The sequence below is a fragment of the Rhipicephalus microplus genome, chromosome X (genome assembly GCF_043290135.1).
Source record: "Rhipicephalus microplus isolate Deutch F79 chromosome X, USDA_Rmic, whole genome shotgun sequence".
In the NCBI taxonomy this organism is placed as follows: Eukaryota; Metazoa; Arthropoda; class Arachnida; order Ixodida; family Ixodidae; genus Rhipicephalus; species Rhipicephalus microplus.
Genome location: NC_134710.1, coordinates 264881616 through 264892798, shown reverse-complemented (window position 1 = coordinate 264892798; position 11183 = coordinate 264881616). Strand labels below are relative to the sequence as shown.

Below are 11183 nucleotides of genomic sequence, written 5' to 3'. Positions count from 1 at the left end.
GAAGTGTAAAGCCTTTCTCAGTGATAAAAAGGCTGGACTTCAAAATACACATTTCTTTACTGGAATGGGTTTACATCTGAGTGAAGGCATTTGTGATTTTCTTCATGCGGGGACAATGACAATGTTGGCGTTGATGACTCCACTTTCAAGACAAAAGTTCTGTTTTCTATTACAACAATGATTATCGTCAGCACAATGAAATGGATGAGTGAACAATGAAAACTGAATTTACTCTTGCAGTAAAGCAGTAAATTACTACTCTTGCAGTAAACCAGGAAAGCAGCGTATTAATAATAATATTTGAGGTTTTACATCCCAAAACCACAACATTATTATGACAGATACCGTAGTAGAGGGCTCCAGAAATTTCTACCCTTTGGGGCAAGATTTTGTAAGCGTTCTATCATACCACGGAGAAAGTAAAAAGACGAGAAAAAGCCACATGGAATTGGTCGAGGCTATTCTGATGATCAAGACTGGAGAATAGCCACGGAATGTGCAGAGAATGAACGGAAGCCCCGTTCTATCGATGGAATCGATACAAAATGGTCTTCGAACGACATGAATTGGCTTGAAATGTAAACGCTTGAGCCCGGAATTCGAATTAGCTTGTTTTGAAGCTAGCTTACCCCAATCCTGCACCAAAAATCACCACCGAACAACTCTTCAAATCGTGGCACCACCTGGCATCCACTCACTACATCAACACAAATAAATTGTTACTGTCATCACGCTCTGCAACTCATGCTTTGAAAAAAAAAAAGTGCCTGGCAATACTGATGTTAAGGTGTATAAATTTTTTATTTCTTCATGTGTTGAAAGCATTTCTTAATTCTCTCAGCTCGCCTATTGGCTATTTACTTCCTCTCATCATTTTGTTGGATCCCTACCCCATTCCGCCCCCCCCATAAGATAGAACGCTTATAAAATACCGCCCCTAATGTTCGTCAGCGTGCACTGACATTGCACAGTACATTGGCCTTTATGATTTCGCCTCCATCGAAATGTGGCCACCGCACCCGGGATCGAACCTGTTACCTTCAGGTCAGCAACCGAGCACCCTCGCCACTCTGTTAAAAGGCTGACAGGAAAGCAGCATCTACCCGATGCCAGTAAAAAGTAAGCAAAGTCTCAGCAGTCATGTTGCATGCACAAATGTTCTAGAAGTCTGTTTTAAGCAACAGAAGCTATTCCGTAAAACGCTTAACACATCACTGAAGATTGACAATACAATACAAGCAAATTTGGTTACCATGACAACATACTTTCACATAGGCTGGAGTACTGAACTGCATTGAATCTATCCTTCCAGCCACCTCAAGCAAAATGGTTAAAACTCAGAGGCATGGTAAAATGTGGACGCACTTAAAAAGCAGTGCCGTTTTGCTGCCTTAAATTCAACCACTGTTGTTGAAGTTCAATTTTCACATGCATCAACTTATTGCCATTGCTTTAGAGAAGCTGTTAATTTTAACATAAAAAGCCCGCTTAATCGTTCACACTTCATTACTTTACTTGAGTATTATGCATCATTATTAAATGCCTGAAGCGTGGGCACAATACATACCATGCATTACCTAGACTAGGTTCCGAATCTGCCATATGAAATTATCGTGCCCCCTGCTAAATCAGCATTTGAATGGGAATAGCAAAGAAAAATGTTGCCAATAAAAGTGACATTAAAGGCAAATTACAATTTATGTGTCAGAGTGAAAGCTCGATGTATGACAACATCTAAAATGGCAATTATATCACCAGAAGTGCTCTACTTACCGAGAAGTTAAGCTGAATGTAGCACGCGAATGCACCACGAGACGGACATTTGTGAAATTATTGCGATGACGTGAGAGTGTCCAACTACAATTATTCACTAGTAATCAAGCTAGCTGCAATAAAAAAAATAAGCTTTGCAAATGAGTTCTACGGAAACCCACAAGGTGGCGGAAGGGTTAAGAAAAGGAAAGAAGACGATCACCCGTTTTGTAGCATGAAGCCACAAGGAAATCCATACAGATTTCTCGAAGAGAAAGCCTCTTAGTTGCCGAAAAATTCACCCTGGTCCGGGGTTCGAACCCGGGAACAGGACCAATATTTCGGCAACTAAGAGACTTTCTCTCTGAGAATCCGCATGGATTTCCTTGTGGCTTCGTGCTACAAAACGGGAGATCATCTTCTTTGCTTTTCTCAAAAATGAAGCTTCCGTGTATCAAGAGATGCAACAAAATGCTGCATGTTCATTGCTGTTTGATTCATAGAAAAAATAACCGACTGGCGTTACTATGGAAAATGGCGCGAGTAGTTCTAAAATTTGTTTTTCACCTGGTTATGCTAGATAGGTGGTGCCATCTAGCAGGGCTCAGTTGAACCAAGCAAGCAAAATTTGTTTAATCGCCACTGTTGCTGCTAAGGCTTCAGGTACTTTCTGCTGCTATAGTCGAGCCTGCTTATAACGAACCTGAGCACAACGCGGCATCCGTTCGCTGTATCCCGAAGTTTGCAGTAAATGGAACACAGCTTTTAAATAAAGTTGCGAGTGTAAAACTCAAACTTTTTTTTGCCCCAAAAAGTCCGTTATGCACGTGTTTCAAAAAGCAAAAGCACTAAGGGCGGTCTTGAGCTCATTTAAAACGGCAGGGTGCTTGTTCGCCGAGGCCCGTGGCAGAAGCTGCGTGAGGCACTGGCTCCAAAGTTTCGTCATTATCGCAATCAGATTCTTCCAAATCGCTCTCGCCACGTACTTCATTCATAATGCCCCAATCCATGCACGATTCTGCAGTATCGACATAATCATCGGCCGTAACTAAACCATCGTAACAGATGTCCCACCCACTCACCCAGGTCGAAGTCAACGATGCGCTGCCACAAATTGCCGCCGCAGTGGTCCTGTTTCGAAGCTTCAGGATCGGCAACGGGCCCGACGTCGACGAAGTCGGCCTCGCAAAAGCAGTTTCGCGTGTATGTAGCCATCACCGCCACCCACGAAATATTCGCAATCTCCACAGCTGAATACCGGGACGCCCGATGCGGCAAGTTGGCTGCCAGGTGGTCAACAGCTATGAGCAAGCGCTCTGCAACGCGGAACCTAACGCACAGATTACGTTCAAGCAAAGCAGTCACACTTTCGACGTTTTGTAGAGCGGCAAGAAAAAGGGTGCTAGTCCTCCCGCCTGCCATAATGATCACAAACGCACACCAAGAGAGCAAGACGCACACACGCGACAAACATGCCAGAACGCGTGGAACAGCTCTGGGCCTGTTTCCAGTCATAAGACGAAACTAATTCGAGCCAGTGTGGCTGGCGTTGCCACGCTGACTCGAAGGAGTTGCGATAAAGAGAGGGGAGGATGCGGTGGGAGGGAGACCTTGAAAATCAAAACACACGGGAAGGAGGCAGGTTGGGTGGCTTGCTTGAAAGGTCCCAGAAACTCTCACGTAGAAAAACTTGAAAGAGTACCTGCGCGCGCAGAAGTCAAAGCATGGCCGCCAGGATCGGTGCGCGTGGCAGTGTTTGAAGAATCGGTGGCCGTGGTCGAAAAATTGTTTTGTTGCGCCGGCGGGTTTGCGTGGCCTCACGAACTTCGATATTTTGTGATTCCTTCCGCGCAAATCAACAGCCGTTTTCGCGCTTCCGCACGCACGCAGAAGGCATGCTGAGCCGAATGCGAAGTGAGCGAGAATACGTTCTAAACACGAAATGAATCGCAAATTATCAGAGTCGGTGGGGTAGCGTATGCGCATGCATTAGACGCAGACTATCGGATACAGTCGGTGGCCGACGATGTTGGCAAATGGTCTGGTCACTCCAGGCCGGCGGCGCCAACGACAGTACAAGCGATCAAAAACAGTGTAGATGGCTGACCGGTCTTGGAAAGATCAGTGGCAGTGTGAAAATACGGGCCTCGTCTGGTGATGCGGGGTGCTCATTGTAGCAGGGGAACAAAGGACGGAGGGGTGTGTAACAAAAACATTCGAAGCACGAAGGAAAGAAACAGCTTTTTTCCTCCAAAAGTTGGGGAAAGCGGCAACTAGAGGGTCGTGGAGGCAGGGTTTACCAATAAGGAATTATGGGTACCTCGCTGAAGCCTGATCTGTGGTTGAAAGTGGTTTCCCGGGAAGTCGGCAGACCGCTGACTACATTCGCTGTAACCGATAAGCAGTGCTCGGAGATGTTCGTTCTAAGTGCGATTTTGTGCCATTGAACCAATGTATATTTTCACAATCGCGCGGATATTGTTCGTTTTAAGCAAAAGTTCGTTTTAAGTGGGTCCGTTATATGTGGGTTCGACTGTACTAATATCAGCGGCCACGGAGTAAAGGCGGGCCGCATTGGGCACGGCAACAGTGACGCAAGACTGACTGCTTTAGAATGGGGAATTCAAAGTGTGCTAATGTGATGCGGACCACTGAAATGTGATTTTATTTCAATATAAGCACTTCCTTGCCACAAAAGTAGCACTACGAGGTTCCCAGACCGCTATTTCAGCAATCAAAATCGACATAATATTTGCCTTTAGTGTCCCTTTAAGTTAAGCATGACAGTTGCACAAACCTTTGGCAGTGTATCCAGCATCATGTCAAGAATTGCAGCCTGCTTGTACTCTCGGAATGCATCTGCCTTCTTGATCAGCTGCTCTGCTTCAGCACGTACCTTGCTCTCAATGGCGAATACTTCTGCCTCTCATTTGAGCTGCAAGAACAAAAAACAATGACGTCACATGATGAAGAAAGAAAGCATTAACAGCAATGGAACACATAGTGTTGTAAGAGAGGTAACAGTAAGATCAGCAAGCTCAAATGGCCCCAAATATGAATAAAATGCTTCAAAGGTCTTTACATCATCTGAAAAAAGCAAGCTAGATTAAAACACTCAGTACAAGTAAAAATTAAACTAAACTGTGTTTTATGTACATAAACCCAATGAAGTTCACAGCAGTTGATTTGACTACAATTTAAATCTGACTTTTTGCTTTATTAGATTACTACACTGAAGATCACTTCATGCAACCATGCATTGCCTAGGAAAGAAACTTGTTTCATTCTAATGAGAAAGCAGCCATTCTGGTTTACTTGACCCCATCACAAAACGCCTGAAACCGAGAAATCCCACACAAAGCCATCACTACTGAATCTCAGCAGCAACATGCTCTGCTGTGATAACAACCTAAATTACCCCTCTAGGCAATACAGGCTTTGACACTATTGATACCACTAGAAATATCTTGTGCCAATGCTGCAACACAATTAACAGGCAAACCACAGTGGGAGACTAAATATTTACCAGCTGGTGTTCTTTAACATGTGTCCGAGCATTAATGCATATACTAGGGCAATGGCCGCACCCTGTAAAAGCCGCACCTAGGACTGTTTAAAAGGTCTCCCTCAATATATCATTAAAAATTGTCTGTGTATTAGACACACCCTCGATTTTTTTAGAAGCCTAGCAGTGTTATCTGTAATGTGTTGCTAGAATCCATAGCTTTTTTAGGAGCTTACTCAGCAAGCTTCTAATGCTCGCACCTTGTCTGGCGCCACCGGCGTGTACCCCAGGGTTGCCAGTGTATACCTCTCCAGTCGCCACTCAAGGTCACCGCTCCGGTGACTGCTCTGGTCGCCTCTCCGGTGATTCCAACAATACTCTCTAGATGGCACCCTACCACCCGAAGCGTTGGTTTTGATAGCCCGCACGCACGCCTCTTCGCGACTACGGCCACTTTGTTCTCGTCCCTTTGTAGGCACGGCAACACGCGACAACTTTCTACGATGAGTGTTACGCATTGGTAACGATATCCTCCCATGCCCTCTCACCTGCCTGCTCTACACCACTTTCAAACACACCCGATAGCTGCCCGTCTCCCATTCACGAGCGTTACGCACTTGACTCATGGCAGCGGCCAGTATGGCATAAAGGGGCAGGTGGTTAACGTGCCGATCGACGTGGTCAACACTGGGCAGTGCCGGCCACGGAACGTGCCAGACAACGTTGCCTATGACGTACGCATCATGCACTGGCTCGTGAACAAGCCTTCCTACAGAAATGGCCTTGCCAAGAAATGCTTCATGCACCTTCGAACAAGCTCCTCTAATATCATTCACTTTATGGATATGGTGGTGATTTTTCTCTCGCAACTAACCAACTGGCTGCTTGGAAGTTTCAGGCTGATAAAAAATGTGTGCAACGATGGTGCTCTAAGAAAGTGCACTCAGAAAAACAAATGAACGGAGGCAGCTTTTCCAGGGCAAGAACAGCATGCTTGTGGAGATTATAGACTCAGTTCTTCGCTGTTCCATCTCCAGCAAGCACTCCAGCGCAATCTTTTAGGGATAACATAGCGATTAGTGCATATTGATTGATATGTGGGGTTTAACGTCCCAAAACCACCATATGATTATGAGAGACGCTGTACTGGAGGGCTCCGGAAATTTTGACCACCTGGAGTTCTTTAACGTGCACCCAAATCTGAGCACACGGGCCTAAACCTTTCTGCATCCATCGGAAATAGCGATTAGTCTATCAAGGTACTCTTAAGCTCAGAAGACTTCAGGCATTTGCATATGTTCATCTGCACCATAGAGAAGCAATTCGATAGATTGCCACATTTTAAGACCTTAGGAAAATGTCACTAGAGGTTTCAGATAAGCTTAAGATCGGCATGCATACTTTGTATTCAAATTACTAATACATGGAACTATTTTCTGATCCTTGTCAAGAAATAACATGAAAAGTGATTGGCTACATAAGGCTACTTCATGTTTGTTTTTGTTTTATTTTGATTCAAAGTTTTTGTTTTGAACATGTTCACTGTGGTACCATTTTATTTGCTCTCCCTGCTTGGATTACATGTCCACAGTATTTGATAAATAAAAAAGTAAATCAATGAAAAACAAAGGAAACGAAACGGATTAGGTCATTTAGCCACTGTTCTTTATTCGACCGTCAGAATAATGAGACCAAAATCTGTGATACCAGCAAAGTTTGAAATCGCAGAAAGTGAGTGCACTGTGAAATTCACACAACTTTTTAAAGAATATTTTATGAGTAATTATTACATTGTTGCTCCTTAAAAATATCTAGGAAAATGCTTGCACTCAAGAAGGCACGGTAGTTGGGAGACTCACTCGAACGGCCTCAGCCTCTGCTTCAGCCTCCATAAAGACGCGGTTACGGTTGGCCTCAGCCATTTTTTCAAGTTTGTACTTCTCCGCTTCGGCAGGACGACGCACAGTTGCCTCGAGCTCTTTCTCACGCCGCATGATCTCTTGCTCTTGCACTTGTATCTCCTGGGAACGCTCAACCACCTGTACCTGCATCTCCTCCTCTTTGATGCGCTGCCGCGTTTTGGCTGCTTGCAGGCTGTATGCCAGGTCACTGTCCGCTTTCTGCAAGTTAAAGAAAAACATTATTTATATACAAGGGAAAGAAGTGTATACCTAAGGGCTAGTTTTTCCGTGTTTGACACAGTATTAATGAGACCTAACAGACAATGCCAAGGAATGTATAGGGAAAGTTATTAAAACAAATGCACTGTAAATAAGAAGAAAGAAAAGTGGGTGAAAAAATAATCTGCCGTGAGCAGGAATCGAACCTACGACCTTCGAATACGCTCGTGCTTATCACACTCCCTTCACCTAGAAGTATACCAAATAAACAGTCAATTTCATGTATAGACTTCGTATTCACTCAAGTGCCTGTGAAAAGCAGTATTTACTGACTATTACTGCAAAACACAGCTTTCTGCTTTTAACAGACACCTTGCCCTTTTTGAAAGTGATATTAACCTACAGGATTGAATTCAGGTTCGATTTTTATTTTCATAAAAGTCAACAAGGTGAACTTTACAAAGCAAGTATTAACAAGAAGCAGTTTATAGAAAAAAAGTACATTTTTAGGATAGACCATCACCTAACGTCTATTTGTATGAGAAAGGTACACTAAAAAAAATCTCATATCTGATATGGCCCTCACAAAGACAATATGCTCATCAGTGAAGCATTCCTGAACTTCACAGCCAGAAGCAACACAGACTTCAATAATGAATGACCCTTGAAAAGAATGCTTGCTCACTCGCAAGTAAATACGACACTGACAGTATATTACTGCAAGTACGCTTCAAAAGTGTGCTGCACCATTTGATAGTTAGCTGATGAAATTTGCATCAAGAAATTGTGCAAGCTTAACAATAAACTTACTAATGAAAGTTCGCAACGTAGTTCTCTAAGCCCAGGTAACAGATGGCGTAAAGGTGATTATTGCCCCAAACCTCTGACGAGATGCTGTCCAAGCCTGGGTAAGATTATTACAAGAAAGGAAGCAGCCACAAAGAGAAATCAAAGTGCATGCATCCTATTAGAGGCTTGATTTTAGCGCTTATACGCTGTTTGAGAAGTTCCCTTCTGCACTGTTGAGGCTACAGACTCCTCAGCAAATAGGAAGGACACTTAGCCCCTCGACATGTATTCATTTGCGCCATGTCGTCTGCCCGCCGCATTCACGGTGTCTGCTTAATGAATTGTAGTTATTATGGTTAGTTTATTGACTTAAAAACGCAGTTAAGCTATTAAACAAGCTATTGCACTAGGAACTTCAAGCGTGAATTTATTGCTCTGCTGAAGATTGGTAGAATCTCATGCCAGCGGATAACTTCACTTAGAGGCTCTTTCTCTCTGATGCTGTTCTTAGCTCTCGTATGTCTGTTTCTCCGTCGACGCGTTCCTTTGCGTCTCTTGCTGAAACGCTCCTTGGCTCTTTTTTGTTTCCTCCTGCATGGAATGTTCGGGATCATCAACTCTAAAAAACTTCACATATTTCTCACAAAATTTACAAGGCGCCCGCAGGCTTTAAAGACATTTATTGTTTAGAAAATTTGTTCACCACTAAGCTAAAAAGCGCGGTCAGCCTATACGCCTGTCGTTCTTTGAGGGCGCTTCTATTTTCGAGGTGAATGAAAGGAAAATGCAGTTTGCTGAATGGAAGGGATATGAACCCACATCGTCTGCTTGTCCCTTGTGATGTTCTTCTCCTAGTGGAAGAGTTATTGTACTAGGCATGCAAAAGTTGTATAAGATCAATTCCCTTCAATGGTCTGTTGTATTTCACATAAACTGTACATACTAAAGTTTACAGTATAACCGTCCTGTTTAGAAGTTTTTCAAAAAGTCATAGGGGCAAGAACACGCCATACCTATGGCGTGTTCTGGCGTGGGACCGCTGCAAGAGATCGCTTTTAATCGAATCAAGGCGATGCTAACGTCGGACCTCTGCGTTGCGAATTATGATCCCGGTCGCAATATCATTGTATCATGCGACGCAAGCTCATTTAGATTGGGAAGGGTTCTTCAGTAGGATCAACCATCAGCGGAGTGACGGGCGGTAGTATTTGCATCACTGTCGCTAACTGACTTGGGGTAACGCTATAACCAAACAGAGAAAGAAGCGTTGGTGGTATCATGGACAGTGCAGCGGTTTGACCAGTACGTGTGGGGCCTCAAATTCACGGTGGAAACAGTTAACCAGCCGCGGGTGACATTACTTGGAAACGCTGACCTGGACAGGATGCCTCCACGAATTCAAAGGTTCCGAATTAAAGTCATGCGCTACCAATTCAACGTGATCTACGTTCCAGACAAAGAGCTAGCCACTGCCGATACCCTTTCAATGGCTCCGTACAAGAAGCCATCTATTACTTCAGTGGATGTGGCAGAGGAGTTCATGGAATCGCAAGGTTCAGCGGTCACTGACACGAAGCTTGTTACTGTAGAGGATGTCCGCAGGCGCCAAGAACTAGACGGGAATGCATCCAGCTCGTCAAGTATTGCACTCGGAGCTTGGCTCGTCGAGGCAGGCTTCCAAATCAGATTAAGAAGTACTAGAACCTTCAAGAAGGTCTCTCTTTGTGCAACGGTGTTCTGCTTAAGCGTACCCGCTCTTTCATCCCGGCTTCACAGCAAACGAATATGCTCGAACTTATCCATGAAAGACACCAAGGTATGAACCGATCCTGATGGAGAGCACAAGACTCCGTATGGTGGCACGGGCTTACGCAGAAAATACCGGAAAAAGTCAGTCACTGTAGGCTGCTCGTAACCACAAAAGCATAATGAAGCGTGCTATTGATTGTGACGGAAGCTCGAACGCAACCGTGACAAGAAGCCAGAATGGACTCATCCTTTAACAGGAACACAACTACCTTCTAGTGGTAGATTATCGTTCTCGCTATCCTGAAATCATATACATGCAAAGCACAAACTCTGAGGCAGTCATCTATGCGGTCAAGAGCATTTTCGCACGTTTCGGCATCCCCAAAGTTGTACAAAGCGATAATTAACTACTGTTCGCTTCATGTGCATACGCTACGTTTGCGAAGAACTGTGGCTTCCAACACATCACGTCAAGTACAAACTACCCGCAGAATAATGCTGAAGATGAGAGGATGATCAGCATGGTTGACGAATTGTTTGAAAAGCAGAATTTTCTTTTTTTTGGCAGTTCGGTCTTACACAGACACTGCAGGTGGTACAGGGTTTAGCCCAGAGCAGCTCTTCATGCATCGCAGCCTGCGAACCCGGCAGATCGCCGGCAGATCGACAAGCCGGCAGATCGCCTTCAATCACACTGGCCTGAGCCCGAAGTTGTTAAGTGCCAATACGACCAGATACAAAGACGAGAGAAGAAAGACTTCGATCGTCGTCGTGCCGCGACTGTCCTTCCTTCGCTGGAGCCGGGAGACACGTTGTGGGTTTGAGACGTGAATGAAACGGCGTGCGTTCTCCGCCCAGCCTCCAAGCCTCGCTCATACGTCGTGGAAACGTCTCCAGCGGTGCTTGTGCGTAATAAAATGCATCTAGTGCCCTATCCGGATCCAATGGCGAGCCAAGTCCACGAGCCAGCTTCCGGAGAAAACAATGAAAGACGCGAAGAGCAAGCCACTGTTACCGACGCTACGGGAACAGTGACACTGCAAGTTTCCCATGAAGGCGGAGTTACAGTCACGAGGTCGGTCGCCGAATCAAGACTTCGATAAGGCTTGACTTGTGATGCGACGTGTTTTTGTTGTCTGCTTATTTCGGGGAAAAGATGTGGAGGGCATCATGCGCTGTATATATTGGGTGGTCTATCAGGTTTTATAGGGGGATTCGTTCGGCCAACCGGTCTCCGAGCCACTGATGTAGACATGCCTAGTGTCAGT

At 44.8% G+C, this 11183-nt stretch overlaps 1 pseudogene; it reads right to left on the bottom strand.

Moving 5' to 3' along the window:
• Positions 1-4510: 4510 nt before the first annotated feature.
• On the bottom strand, positions 4511-7413 carry LOC142776983 (flotillin-1-like; annotated as a pseudogene).
• Positions 7414-11183: the final 3770 nt, after the last annotated feature.